This window comes from Mobula hypostoma, chromosome 27, assembly GCF_963921235.1.
Source record: "Mobula hypostoma chromosome 27, sMobHyp1.1, whole genome shotgun sequence".
Taxonomy (NCBI): Eukaryota; Metazoa; Chordata; class Chondrichthyes; order Myliobatiformes; family Myliobatidae; genus Mobula; species Mobula hypostoma.
Genome location: NC_086123.1, coordinates 8,726,446 through 8,741,164, shown reverse-complemented (window position 1 = coordinate 8,741,164; position 14,719 = coordinate 8,726,446). Strand labels below are relative to the sequence as shown.

The 14,719-nt window shown below is 45.2% G+C and overlaps 1 protein-coding gene across 1 annotated transcript in view; it reads left to right on the top strand.

The window, feature by feature from the left end:
* The first annotated feature begins 7,197 nt into the window (after nucleotides 1-7,197).
* The window catches only part of nos1 (nitric oxide synthase 1 (neuronal)), a 112,807-nt gene continuing 105,285 nt past the window's right edge, over nucleotides 7,198-14,719 (top strand). The window contains exon 1 of the mRNA XM_063034459.1: nucleotides 7,198-7,326. The gene's annotated coding sequence lies outside the window, so the exon portion shown is untranslated. The remainder of the gene's footprint in view (nucleotides 7,327-14,719) is intronic.

Here is a 14,719-nt window from a genome sequence, read left to right as displayed (position 1 = left end):
ATGGAGTCCTCCCCAGTTATTAGAATCTGCTATTCTTGGCTGGATGTGACAAAACCATGGGGTCCCCACTAGGAACTATTGTCTCTGGAATTGCTTGACTCTGTCTAATGCATATTACACTGCAACTTCATCAACATGGTACTCATTTTAAGGTATGTGGCCTTCTGCACTCACCATTGGAACACATTGAGGTCCTGGCTTGTTCATAATGGCAGAGCAAGGGGAAGAACAGGACATGAGGTTACCAGCTATGATGGTATACATTTCAGCCACTGGTGATACTCGACAGCATTCTTGAATGTTTACTAGATGTTAATCAGCCATGATTCAATGGTGAAGCAAAATCAATGGGCGAAATGGGCCATTCTGCTCCTATGTCTAATGATCTTATGGTTTAGTTTCCAGCTGCCAGTTTTCTTCTATCTCATTTGGCACAACTGTAGGCCCACACTTTGTCTCTGCAAGGACTGTATGGTGATCATTTTTATCAATTATGTCATAAACATGCAAAGTTAATTAGGTTTATCCCTTTTGTTAGATCATTCAATCCAGTTTGATCCAAGAGGACTCAGCCAGCTGGTTCTACCATTCTTGTTGATGGGGACTGAAGTCCCCACCCAGAGTACATTGATGCTTTTATTGTCTCCAGCAGGTGTTGTTCAACATGGAATCATGTGCAGGGCAGACCATGTAAGGAGAGCAGATGTTTTCTCCTGAAGAAGACCACTTAACTCTCAGCCTGGAGGATCAACACCTCATTCTCTGTCTGGGTACCCCCCCAACCTCACGATATGAAAATTGACCTCTAACTTTTGGTAATCTCTACTCCCTTCTCTCTTTTTCTGTTCCCCATTCTGGCTCCCTTCTCTTCTCCTCACCTACCCATCACATCCCTACATGCTCCTCTTGCTTGCCTTTCTCCAATGGTCTACTCCCCTCTCCTATTAGATCCCTTCTTCTTCAGCCATTTACCTTTTCCACGTATCACCTCCTAGCTTCTCAATTTACCCCCTTTCCCACTCACTGACTTTCCCCCTCACCTCGTTCCACTTATCACCTGCCAGCTTGTATGCCTTCTACTCCTCAGCCTTCTTCCCCTTCCCTTCCAGTCACGATGAAGGGTCTCAGGCCTGAATATTGACTGTTTATTCCTCTCCATAGACAATGCATGACCTGCTGTTTCCTCCAGCATTTTGTATGTGTTGCTCTGGATCTCTAGCATCTGTAGAATCATCCCCATTTATGACAGCAAACCAAGTAGTTTTCTGGTCACCATTACTTATGATAAGTTTAAATATTCCAGATTATTAATCTGAATAGGCCTCAGGTTGGTAAATTAAACACAGCACCATTGCTCCTACAGCTTTGTAAACTAAGACATTCCTCTTTAGGAATTTCTCTACCCAAGTGAGGTCAGATTGGTTAGGGGTGGGGAAGGAGCTAAAATGTTGTGGTTCAATTTGCTGAGACATCCTATATCTGCTTGGTTAGTGGGTGAACAAATCCAGTCTTCTTAACATGGGAATAGTACACTCAATGGCCGCTTTATTAAGTACACCTGTACACCTGCTTATCATGCAAATATCTGATAAGCCAATCATGTGGCAGCAACTCAGTGCATGCAGACATGGTCAAGAGGTTCAGTTGTTGCTGTTCAGAAATGTGATCTTAAGTGGCCTTAACCTTGGAATGATTGCTGGTGCCAGATGGGGTGGTTTGAGTATCTCATAAACTGCTGATCTCCTGGGGTTTTCCACACAACTGTCTCTAGAGTTTACAGAGAACAGTGCAAAAAAACGAAAATAAGGACATCCAGTGAGCAGCAGTTCTGTGGGTGAAAACACCTTGTTTATGAGAGTGGTCAGAGGAGAATGTCCAGGCTGGTTCAAGCCGACAGTAACTCAAATAACCAGACATCACAACAGTGGTGTGCAGAAGATCATCTCTCAATGCAAAACACATCAAACCTTAAGGTGGAAGGGCTACAGCAGCAGAAGACCATGAACATATCCTCAGAGGTCACTTTATTAGTTAGAGGATGTACCTAATAAAGTGGTCACTGGGTGTATGTGACGACACTTTGTGTTTTGTGTACTGACTCTTTACACGTCTCACCTGGAAAAGTGGCCATTGTAATGAACTAGTTTTGTTTTTGAAAGACTGTCCCTTTGGACTTGAGGACTCCATGAATTAATAACCAGTCTGGTCAAAATACATTATTTCCTTCAATCACAAAACATTACTGCTAATAAATTAGCCAAAGTTCTAATGATTCTGAAAAGCAATTAAAGACATCTGTGTAACATTTTTAAGTAGAACATGTTTTATAAATGCGAAAGAATTTAAAATTAATTTTTCAGAATGTCAAGTCACTGCAATACACTTTGTCACCAAGCAGTACAATATTTTTCAACTATTCACAATTGTACTGTAGATTTGAGCTGTAAAGTTATGCAAATGACATAACAATATAATATTAGGAAATTTTATTCACCAGACGTCTTTTATGCCCTTTTTGGGCATAATATTTTAACAAAAATTCATTTAAATTGTATTTCTTGGAATAGTGCAAGTTATTATATACAGCTGAGAGCACCAGATTGGATTGGGATTATTACTTCAAGTGAAAGATAACAATTTCTGTTCTCAATACTGCTCATAGCTGAAGTCGTTCCACTGGGGGTAACTCTGAACCTTCTACAGAGATGCATCACACAGCAAAATGCTGCCGCTGTTGAAAATACAAAATAAAAACGGAAAATGCTAGGGATACTCAGCAGGTCAGTCAGCATCGGTGAAGGGAGAAACAGGGTTAATACTTCAGGTCTAAGACTGTTCCGGTAGAGAGTCTGAAAGAGACCTTGCTTCAGAGTGTCCTATGATCTGAAACATAAATTGTTCTCTCTCCCTCTCTCCATCAATGCAACCTGACCAGCTGAGTATTTCCCGCATTTCCCCCGAATTTCATATACTACCCAGCTAAAGCTAAACGTATGCGTCAGAAGTAAATGAAGTGCGTGAGTGATCTTATACAGAGCGGTACTCTGGTAAACTTTGTAAACGACGGAGGTGGGTGTGGGGGGGGGGGGGAACGGATCTGTGCTCACGATCACTTAGAACATTAGTCTATTGCCGAGGGATTATAGAGTGAAGTCACTCTGGATCGATCGGCTGTGGTCACTCCATATTTTGGACGGAGATTGTTGCCCATGACTTTCCTGAGTTCAGCTCTGCGGGGTATTGCCTCCCCTGTGAGTGCGACCAAGTTGTATCAGTTTCCTAGCCGCTCATCAACTCGGTACAACTATTGCTCCAATGTAGAGACAGAACATCGTTATTAAGAAAAGTATTTAACGTTACCAAGCAACAGCCCCGCCACTCTACGCGGCACATTGGAACAGGTCTTCGAAGATTCAACTCATTAAAAAATCCGTTCCTTCGCTGTGTGAAATCTCATTCAGAACTCGCCTCAACATTTAGTATTTCGTAAATACAGTCGACATAGTCCCAAATGAGGTAGCGGTATTACTGTCAAATCACAATATAGTCCCGGGACCAATTCATTAACATTCTGGCTCAGAGTTATGGGACACTGTATACGGCACCCCGGGAGATACATGTTTATCTGAAGAATGTTTGATGTATCAGTAGGAACATCCATATCTATCTATCGATCAATCTATTTCCCCCTCTTTCTCTATCCCTCTCTCACTTTCTCTATCCTCTCTCACTCTCTTTTTCTCTCCCGATATCTATCTATCTCTCTCCCCCTCCCTCCCCTTCCCCGTTTCTCTCTTTCCTTCCCTTTGTGAAGACCTAGAACACATTTAGTAGTGGGTCAGACCCTTCTGCCCGTCATATCGCGTCGACCACAATCCAAGTAATCCTATCTCCCCGCACATGGTGTGTATCCCCCTTCACCAAGTCTGTTCATGTGTCTGCCTACATTCCTCCTACACGTTGCTGTCGCATCTTCTTCATTCGAGTCATTGGAGAAACTGTTCGGTTCTGGGATCAAAACTGGGACAGTTTTCGGGGAGTACAGACCCTGAATCTTCAAGCACACCACGAGGTCACCCTTAAGCACAACCACTGAACAACTAAAGCAACCAGCCGGATCTGATAGAGACCAGCGACTCTGGAACAGAAGTTGTCAGTGAAAAGGAAAGGCCATGCTTTGATCACTCATTCTCCAATGGCTAATGGCACCGCCTGGCTGGGCTGTGCTGTCGTTACGCTCCGCTCGGTTACCGTGCTTGTTTGAGCCCACTGCCTTCAAGAGGGTGCCGAGCTTAAACACTGAAGATTTAATCATTTCACGCAGCGCACCTTCCCAACACAGCTACAACTGCGAGCCGCTCGTTCACCTTGCCTGCGTTCATTTGAACTCATCGACCGGCGAATATCTTTCTGACTCAGTACTGTGCCCGTGTACGTCTGTGACCACCATCTAAAAACCTCTAAATTGTGCCGTGTCGGATCTCTGCAAACATTCTGCTTTGCCTCATACCAGCAACATGTAGTTTTCAGTCTCTCTTGTGTGGTGTCAGAGAAAACAGAGCCTTAAGATCGCGAGGTCGATACTTTATTGAATCCCAACGAATTTATGTCTGAACGTATAAACACTTTTATCTATGCTCGTATTCATTAAATCATGATGACTGAAGGATCCCATACTTTTCAACGTTTGGGTTCCAACTACTCGGTGTCTGAGAAATGGTTTATTTTGTGCATATTCACCCTGGCCCCCACACCTAACCTCATCATTCTTAACATCAGCTCCGCCCCACAATGTCCCCAAAAACAAATACGCATAAAGATTTTAATATTGGTCATTATAACTGATCACGATGGGGATTTAAGGCCTGCGATGCTGTTTCAGATTTGGTTGAACGATGGTAGATGCCAGAAGCATAATTGAACCACGTTCGCGAGGGATTCTGCAGATGCTGGAAATCTTGAGCAACACACGCAAAGTGCCGGATGAATTCATCAGGTCAAGCAGCATCTATGGCGGGGAATAAATAGTCGACGTTCCGAGTCAAAACCAGGAAAGGTCGATTGTTTATTCCCCTCTACCTGACCTGCTGAGTTCCTCCAGCATTTGGTGTGTATTGATCCACCTTGCATCCGATTATTGTGGAATGCGGATCTCAGGATCAGTCTGCTTGTCCCTACCGTCCTAAATGTTGGCGCATCACCCTTTCTTCTTCCTCTCCCCCGATGCCTTCCCCTTCAGTGTCTTTGTATTCACCTCATCCGCTACTGACACTCTAGTCCGAGTTCTGCCCTGGGCGGAAGCTGACAGGCGGGCGGAGAAAAATACTAAAGGATGCGCTCAAAGCTGCCCTGAAGAAGTGCAACACCCCGCGCTGACCCCTGGGCGTTTCTGACCTGTGACTACGCGAAGCAGAGGGGCAATGTCCCAGATGGCATTGAAAAGCTCGAGGCCGTGCACTGGGAGCACATTTAACACGCGTGTAATGACGGAAAGAGCAAACCGCCTCACAATCTAACCACTTCTCCAACTACCCCTTTCGCCATATGGGAAAGATTGTGTGTTTCTCACATCGGACTCTTTAACCACCTCAGAAACCAATAAACTGAAATGGAAGCAGATCATCTTCTATTTGGGGCGGGGAGGAGGATTGCCCAAGGGGTTTTCGGTAAAGAATCGTATTCTCACCACTCTGGGAATTAGTGCTTTCTATTGGATCAACCCACGGTTTTCTATTAAGAGCACCACTCCGTGGTTCTAAAGGCGCCAATTGAGCTACTAAGACGGTAAAAGTGCACAATAATTTAACAAAACAATAAAACGAGAAACCGAAAAGAAAAGCATCCTACACTTTTTTTATTGGGAACTAAATTCTAACAATTGCTCACTGCGAGAAAATGCGTAGAAGCAAAACTTTTGTGGAAAACGTAAGCTTTCATTGCAGATGTGAGTGCAAATGTCAGATCAGCAGGGACCCACTTCATAGAACTTTTACCAGTCGATACTTAACTATGAACCTGGAATATTTCTGCGACAATGCGGCACATCCGCCTATTTATCCCTCTAAAATAGCCGGCCATGGTTTTCAACAGCAACTCCAGTGCAGCTCGGGATGTCTTTGTTTTGTCGTTTTCTCTGAAGGACTTAACAGATACGGATTGTGTACAATAGTTAAATAGAATTGGATTGTAAATTTATGTAAATCTAATACAATGATTAACTTCAACTGCAGAAGTGAATGGGGAAGCTTGTTTGGGGAAGCTTTCTGGGTTAGTTTGTGTCCGTGCCGACTTCCAGTCACCATTTCATATTTTAGTTTCCACGCCGCCCCTCCCTCCGTGTCTCTCGGAAAAGTCAAGGTGGGCTTTGAAACTGAAGTTCCTGTCCATTTCTCGGACTAGAATGTATCGATAGAACTCTGTGTAGTCGCTTTAGTGTCCTGTCAAAGCAGACGGGACCGCGACTGAGATGGGTCGCTGTTTGATTCAAGCAGCTACATTACGTTTTACCGTCGGTGGGTTCGATGGGCGCTAAATTTGGTTTTGTTTGGTCGAAGACCCACTTGTCATTGGAAGGAGATCCACAACAGCAAATTTATAATCGACAGCAGGAAGTTTAAAACAAAGGAAGTAAAAATCAAATCTTTAATGTTACGTTTTTATAATGAATACTGCTTCTGAGAATTGCAATGCTTGCAATGCTTTAAAAAAATAACAGCGGACATTAAACTAAAGAACACTTAAGATGCCCGATGTTTTCAACGTCACTTTGAAAAATGCTATAAAGTCACGCTATAATGAGAATCTAATCCCGAATACTTTGCTTTCGACATTATGAAATTTAAAATCACTGTCGTTCGTGATCTGTGCTCTCACAAAGACTTCAACTGCACATGAAGATGTTCTCTTGTCTTCCGTCAACCGTTTCTTCAGGGACGAAGAGGCAACGTATTGATGTAATGTATTAATATTTATAACGTCGTTCGTTGTCAAAGATCCGTGACTTTTTAGACACGCGGATTCTATAATGAGGGATATATTGTTTCACTCTCCCCATATAAGAAACTGGTTGGCCATCCAAATTAATTCGTTTAGTGATGACAGGGGACAGGAGTCACATTAAATAATGCCTCCCCTCGACCCACGGCACTGGATGGACTTGCAACATATTAACGCTGCTTCCAGGTTCTCGGGATAGACAGAGAGGGGGAGAGCTTGGAGCGTGTCACCAGCGGGGATCAGGGGTGAGTTGTCTGTTGGAGCGGGCAAGGCAAAGTAACTGCACAAGGAAGCCAGAACAGACATCGCTGAACGCAACGGTGGAACTAGGTAGGTGGCTGATACTTACCTGGTTTGTTACTGAACCTAAGGCAGTGGCGGCACCGCATCCTATTTCCAGTTTTCGGTGCCTTGGCTAGACAGTGAGGAGAGCGAGGAAAGGATTTAATCGGGATAGATAACCGCTCTTGGCGCTTCTGTGAGCGCGTCTTTTCCCCTGGCAACAGAAGGTTTGGGACACGGGGGCAGAACCGCTGATCCTCGGACTGGGGTTGCCTGCTCCTTTCACCAAGCGGGATGGAGTTCTGGCGGCAGTTAATCTGAGCACCTCTGGCACGTTTGGGTGAGAGTGGAGGGAGATATTAATTCCCTTTTCTCTCTGGGGGAAATGGACTCAGATACGTTAAGATACTACTCGGGAAGATAAAGGCAGACGACCATCTCGAATCGTAAAGGTGTCAATCATGGTTACATAAAGGGGAGTTTGAAACGGTGAGTTTAGAGAAACCTTACTTTGAAAGAGCAAAGTGGAAGAGGTTTCCAACTATGCAAAATAATTGTTGAATCACTGCATCCGCAGATGGTCAGCCTTATGTTATATTAGACATTTATAATTCTCGAAACTTGGTAAACATCTTTCCATTTCACCTCCTTACTTTATCGGGGTGTTTATCGTGGTACCGGTAATCCGAATTTGCGAACTCCCCTTTGGCGTGCTGGCTAATTTGTACCCATAGGCAGTACTAGGTGAGCGGACATGAACTTCACTGCTAGCGAGGATTCGTCTTTACAAGCGTACGAATCTTCCCAGACAGATGAATGAGTCGTGGGTGCGGGACCGCCGCTCCTCCGTGACCGAGCACAGTGCGCAACTTTCACGGGTTTTAGGTTGGGGGGACTTGTTACATAAAACTCAGTCTTTGTGAAAGTGTTGACACTTCAAACCTGCTGGTCTAAACAGGGGACCAGAACAATATTCCATATCAGCAATCACTTTTGGCAACCATCTGCATTTATGAAGTGGTTCTCATACTAAACTCATAGCACCAGTGTCAGGCACAAGTTGGCACTAAATCAGACCAGGACAGTTTTGCTCAAATAAAACGGATACGGGAAGTATCTTAAAAAGAGGGAAGCGGTAAAGACCAAGAAATTTAGAGATCACATTACAGACGACTTGGAAGCATCGCCAGTGATGATCAATACGGGGAAATGTAGCAGGACAGCGAAGCCGAGCTGCGGGTGGGTGTTGCGGGGCGAGTGGCTTTGACAAAGCCACCGGCAAATGTGGACGCCAGCATGAGGACAGTAAATGTAAACGCTTACCTAGTCGGTGAAAGGTAATGGATGACACGTGTTAGTGTACGTATCGTTGCTGTTTATTCCCAGTAGGGGTTCCCACGCTTTTTTTATGCCATGGAGACTTGCCATTAACCGCAGGATTTGAGGACCCCAGGTTGGGAACCCGTGAATCCCAGTGCCACCGGGTATCCTGCAAAGAGAAGTGTTTTTCCCTCTCAGTGGATTTACTCAGAATGGGAAAAAGAATTGCAGATGCTGAAAATCCGATATATTCCCAGGGAATACTGGAATCACTCGGCGGGTTGGCAGCTTCCGTGGAGAAAGATACGGAGTCAATGTTTCAAGTCGGAGAACATTCAAACCAAGAGCCTCCGACCTGAAACGTTGACTCCGTATCTCTCTCCACAGACGCGAACCGACCCCTTGAGATTTACCGGAACGTTTCGATCTTTGTGCCCGCAACGCAAAGACTGCATGAATTGTGTTAGATTGCACAGGGTTGTGTGTCGTCAGATTGAAAATGATTTGACTTAAAATATGAAGTCCACGTTTCACAATTGTCCAACTTAAACAAAATAAAACATGCAGACTCTGGAAATCCGAGCAACACACACACACACACACACACACACACACACACACACACACACACACACACATACACATACAAAATGCTGGAGGAACTCAGCAGGCCAGGCAGCATCTATGGAAAAGAGTACAGCTGACGTTTCGGGCCGAAACCCTTCGGCAGGACTGGAGAAAAAAAAGCTGAGGAGTAGATTTTAAAGATGGGGGGAACGGAGAGAGAAGCAGAAGGTGCTAGGTGAAACCTGGGGGGTGGGGGAATGAAGTAAAGAGCTGGGAAGTTGATTGGTGAAAGAGACAGAAGACCGTGGAAGAAAGAAAAACGGGGAGGAGCACCAGAGGGAGGCGATGGGGTGGGGCATTACCAGAAGTTAGAGAAGTCGATGTTCATGCCATCAGGTTGGAGGCTACCCAAACGGAATAAAAGCTGTTGTTCCTCCACCCTAAGTGTGGCCTCATCAAGACAGTGGATAGAGTATTGGAATGGGAATGGAAAGTGGAATTAAAATGGGTGGCCACTGGGAGACACCGCTTTTTCTAGCGGACGGAACGTAGATGCCTGGCGAAATGGTTTCCCGATCTACGTCGGGTCTCACAGATATACAGGAGGCCGCACCGAACGCAGTATATGACGTCTACTGACTCACAGGTCTCTGGCCTCTGTCGCCTCACCTGGAAGGACTGTTTAGGGCTCTGAATGGCAGTGAAGGAGGAAGTATAGGGGCAGGTGTAGCATTTGTTCCGCTTGCAAGGCTAAGTGCCGGGAGGGAGATCAGTGGGGAGGGACGAATAGAAAAGGGAGTCGCGTAGGGAGCGATCCCTGCGGAAAGCAGAAAGTGGGGGGGGGGGGTAGGGAAAGATGTGCTTGGTGGTGGGACCCCGTTGGAGATGCCGGAAGTTTTAGAGAATGATGTGCTGGACGCGGAGGCTGGTGGGGTAGTGTGTGAGGACAAGAGGGTGGCGGGAAGATGGGCTAAGGGTAGACGTGCGTGAAATGGAAGAGATGCGGTTGAGGGCAGCATTGATGGTGGAGGAAGTGAAGTCCCTTTCTTTGAAAAAGGAGGATATCTCCTTCGTTCTAGAATGAAAAGCATCTTGAGAGCAGATGCGGCGAGGACGGAGGAATTGAGAGAAGTGGATGGAGTTTTTTACAGGAAACAGGGTGGGACGAAGTATAGTCCAGGTGACTGTGAAAGTTCGTGGGTTTATAGTAGATATCGGTGGATAAGCTGTCTCCGGAGATAGGACAGTGAGATCGAGAAAGGGGAAGGAGGTGTCGGAAATGGACCAGGTAAATTTGAGGGCAGGATGAGAGTTGGAGGCGAACTGGATGAAGTCGACGAGTTTAGCATGGGTGCAGGGAGCGGCGGCACGAATGTAGTCGTCGATGTAGCGTAGGAAAAGTGCGGGACGGTCCAAGTGTAGGCTTGGGACGTAGACTGCTGCACGCAGCCGACAAACAGGCAGGCATAGCTGGGGCCCATGCGAGTGTCCGTGGCTAGCTCTTTTGTTTGAGGGAAGTGGGGGAGTCAAATGAGAAATTACTTAGAGTGAGGACAAGTTCCGCTAGGCGGAGGAGAGTGGTAGTGGAGGGGAACTGGTTGGGTCTGGTGTCCAGAAAGAAACGAAGAGCTTTGAGGCCTTCCTGGTGGGGGATGGAGGTGTATAGGGACTGGACATCCATAGTAAAACTAAGATGGGGGGTGGGGACGGGCATGGAACTTGAAATCATTGAAAAGACCCAGAGCGTGTGAAGTGTCACGGATTTCGGTCGAAAGGGACTGGACCGGGGGATAAAACAGAGTCAGGCTATGCCGATATGAGTTCAGTGGGCGTAGGAAGAAGCTGAAACAATGGGTCTACCTGGGCAAGAGGATTTGAGAATCTTGGGTAGGAGGTAGAAACGAGAGGTGCGGGGTGCGGGAACTATGAGGCTTAAAGGGTGAACTGTGCTGCAACAGCAAAATTTTAAGGTCGGCTTATCGGAAAGTAGATCACATTTATTGTAGAGAAGCGAGGTTAATGCTGGAGACTGGTACTTGGCTTTCTGAAGGGCCAACCAGTCTCCTTCAGAAAGTGGCCGGGTTTACGCCTTTTTCTAACATCAAATTTCCTTAAGTTCATATTGTCTAGTGATTGTATTTCACTTGTTACAGTTGGACGGTTTACATGCCCAAGCCTTGAACAATGCTCGGACGAAACTTCCTGAATTGTCCTGAACTCTGCTTACACTGGCGTGCCACTGTAGAGATCTTATAGTCACGATTTTTCAAAAGATTGGTGGATGAAATGAGTGGTGGATTTCTGAATGCTACGTTACTGCCTGAAAAAATACGATTGTGCAATAAGAAACAATGTCTCTGTCAGTATGCGGAATTATTTCCTTCCCTTGGAACTCGTTGCAACTGAGTTGTAAATGTTGGACTCGCACACGTGTAATCTGATATTATTAATCAAATAAAAGCAGAAACGCTGTAACTAGCCGGACGGGCCCTTTAGACACTATTAGTGTGAGAGGCACAGAGGTAAGTTTTCCGATCGATGGCAGCATTTCATCTTCACTAGGTTGAACTTGTTCCTCGCTGCAGGGATGATGCCTAGCATGCAGAGTATTTCCAATATTGCTTAATTTATACTTCAGTTTCCAGCGAAAGTTGATTCTTGCCTTCTCGCTCACCGCTGGTATTATTTCACCATGTGAACTTTTATTCGGATTGGTCTATGTAAAATTACTGGGAAGAGGCGTTCTCCCTTCTTGGGCGAACTCCCAGTCGAAGATCAACAAAGGATTGCAAACGCTCTCAAAAACTTTTTAAAAACGCAAACACGAGGAATTCTGCAGATTCTGGAAATTCAAGCAACACACATCGAAGTTGCTGGTGAACGCAGCAGGCCAGGCAGCATCTCTAGGAAGAGGTACAGTCGACGTTTCGGGCCGAGACCCTTCGTCAGGACTAACTGAAGAAAGAGCTAGTAAGAGATTTGAAAGTGGGAGTGGGAGGGGGAGATCCAAAATGATAGGAGAAGACAGGAGGGGGAGGGATGGAGCCAAGAGCTCGACAGTCCAGCTGCTTGGCCTGCTGCGTTCACCAGCAACTTTGATGTATGTTGCTTGAATTTCCAGCATCTGCAGAATTCCTCGCGTTTGCGTTTCTACATGAGTCACGTTTTCACGTTGGAATTCGACGGGCAAAAGAGAAACCACAGAGCAGAAATATATTTCAAAGCTAAGAAAAGTTTCATTCAATTATTAGAGTTAAAACCCTTGTTTTGCTTGAGCACGTCACTTTCTCTGTTATTGCGCCCCCTAGTGGTGGGAGAGAGGATGGACACGCCGCGCGTGTGTCTGAATAGGCTGTAGGATGGAGAGGACTGTTACGGAAAGTCGAGTTTATTATGCACAAAGAGGATGAAATACAGGTGCAATAAGAAAAAACTTGCTTACAGCACAATGATAAATACGACAGCAAAACACAGAACACCAGTCATACAAAACAGTGAAAAAAGAAACGTGCAAACCAAGGCATCAGCACAAAAAAGACACTGTACAAGGCAGTCCATGTAGCGATATGTACCGTAAAGTCCCTTGCTTACTAGGGCTAGCCTTATCCAAGAACCTAATGGTTATAAGGAAACTGACTGTTCCTGAACCTAGTGGAGTAGGATTGGAGTTTTTTTTTGGTTTTAACTATTTTATTTGAGGTGGAAAAAAATTACAATTTGTACTGTTAGATTATTCATTCTCAAAATATTCCCTTTGAACATCGTAAAAACTTTCTGTCCATCTCTTTCTTTCAGTGTTGATTGAAAATTAGAGCTGATATTAGTGATTAATATAGACGTGTATGTTTATGGTCTGTTACCTCTGCTTAAAATTGCAGTCAGTGTGTACTGATAACATTAGGGCAATGGAGTACGACATTTATTTTTGTGGAGAGGTTAATTCTCAGTAGCTTGGGCTGTTCCAGAGTTCAACTCCGGTGCTGCTCTGTAAGGAGTCGCTGTATGTCCTGGAATTCATGGGCTTTCCCTGGGTGCTCCAGTTTCCTCCCACAGTCCAAAGAACCACTGGGTAGGGTAATGGGTAACTTTAAATTGTCGGGTGATTAGATTAGGATTAATTGGGTTTGTGGGTTTGCTGGGAGTATGTGTCTCAAAGGGCCAGAAAGGCGCACTCTGCAGTGTATCGTTAAATAAATAAAATCCCAACTAATAAACTCTCCTCAGGCTTCCAACCAGGTACAGGTTTTGATTTTAACAACATTTCGATGACAAACTCCGCCATCTTCATCAGGGATGATGTCTGTGTATGTCAAGTCCGGTGGTATTTAGTCCCCAATCATCCATCCTTCCTGATTGGTTAGTTCTCATCCAATCAGTTTTTCACTGTTCCACCTTGTTTAAAATCGAATTCTCGTTCTAACTTAGAACAAGACCTTCACCTTTGTTAAGATTCTTTTCCCTAGTTTTATTTCGATGGCTTCTTCACCAGATGGTCCCAAAAGTCATTGACATAGCACAGTAGTTTTCTGCCGTCAAAGTCAATCTTATGGCCATTGCGAATGCACCGTTCTGCTGCTGCCAATTTTTTCAGGTAACCCATACAGATACACCTCCTGTGCTCCTTGAAGCAGGTTTCCACTTTGCACCCCATCTGGCCGATTTACACTGCCCCGTATTCCCAGGGAATCCTGTAAACACCAGCTGTCCCGAGTCCCAGGTCATCTTTGGCCCACACAAGTTGTGATTTCAGCTTCCTTACGGGTTTGTGGATGGTATTGATCTGGTATTTCTTCTGTGTCCTGGCGATCTTTCTAGAAACCATGGAAATATAGGGAAGACAGGTGGTGGCAACGGTTTCCTCCTCATTATTTTCAACTGGTCTTGACCAAGTATGAATATGCTTAGCCATGTTTAAAGAAACGAATGGCTAGTTCCTTCTGCTCTACTGTCAACCCCTCACTACCCCTCACAACTCCTCACTACCCTCTCACCACCACTTGCTATCCTATCATAGTCCCTCTCTGCCATCTCACTACACTCTTACACGTCCCACTTAATGCCCATTGACTGTATCATTGCAGCCTCGTCGAAACCCCTCAAAATCTCTTTACAATCATTACCCAACTTACTGCCCATTTGCCAAGCCATCGCTACTCCCCTCACAGACTCTTTACTGTTTCCTTACCACTCCACTTTCTGCTCACTCACTGCTCCATCTGCCCAGTTACCAGAAGAATCTTCCACCTGCCATGCATTTTGAAAAGAAAAAAGATTACCGTTAGCTTTATTTGTGGATTTTTTTTCTCCAGCATTGGCCACGGAATGTATGAAGTCCAATTCCAAGGAACTGAGGTGTGGTTCCATTATTTATTTATTGAGATACAGCGTGGAATGGGCCCTTCCAGCGACACCCACTTAACCCTAACCTAAGCATGGAACAATTTACAGTAACCTAACGACCAGCACTTCTTTGGGCTGTGGGAAGAAACCGGGACACCTGAAGAAAACCCTAACAGTACTGGGAGAATGTATAAACGCTTTACAGACAGCAGCA